Source organism: Xenopus laevis, chromosome 3L (assembly GCF_017654675.1).
Source record: "Xenopus laevis strain J_2021 chromosome 3L, Xenopus_laevis_v10.1, whole genome shotgun sequence".
Taxonomy (NCBI): Eukaryota; Metazoa; Chordata; class Amphibia; order Anura; family Pipidae; genus Xenopus; species Xenopus laevis.
The window spans coordinates 137938152-137938818 of record NC_054375.1 but is presented as its reverse complement, the minus strand read 5'-3'; positions in this window follow the sequence as shown (position 1 = coordinate 137938818).

Here is a 667-nt window from a genome sequence, read left to right as displayed (position 1 = left end):
TCTGGCAGGCGGTTATTCCTCCTACTTAATGTAAATGAATGTGTCTCAGTGGGACCTGGATTTTACTATTGAGTGTTGTTCTAAGATCGACCCGGCAGCTGTTATCTTGTGTTAGGGAGCTGCTATCTGGTTACCTTCCCATTGTTCTGTTGTTTGGCTGCTGGGGGGAAAGGGAGGGGGTGAGATCACTCCAACTTGCAGTACAGCAGTAAAGAGTGATTGAAGTTTATCAGAGCACAAGTCACATAACTGGGGGCAGCTGGGAAACTGACAATATGTCTAGCTCCATGTCAGATTTCAAAATTGAACATAAAAAATGGATTTCGTGCAGAATTCTGCTGGAGTAGCACTATTAACTGATGCATTTTGAAAAAAAACATGTTTTCCCGTGACAGTATCCCTTTAATATGAATGAATTTTGTTACAACAGCGCCACCTGCTGGTTATTTTCCCACCAGTCTGACCACCAAGTAGTCAAGGAAGTTGTCAGGAGAAAGAAAGAGGCTGCTCTGATGTTCTTCTGCTTAGGAAAGATTTGAGAAAGGTTTCTAAAAAAAATTTCTGAACAGCCTTTTTCTTTCTCCTGACAACTTCCTTGACTACTTGGTGGTCAGACTGGTCTGAAAATGACCAGCAGGTGGCGCTGTTGTAACAAAATACATTCATA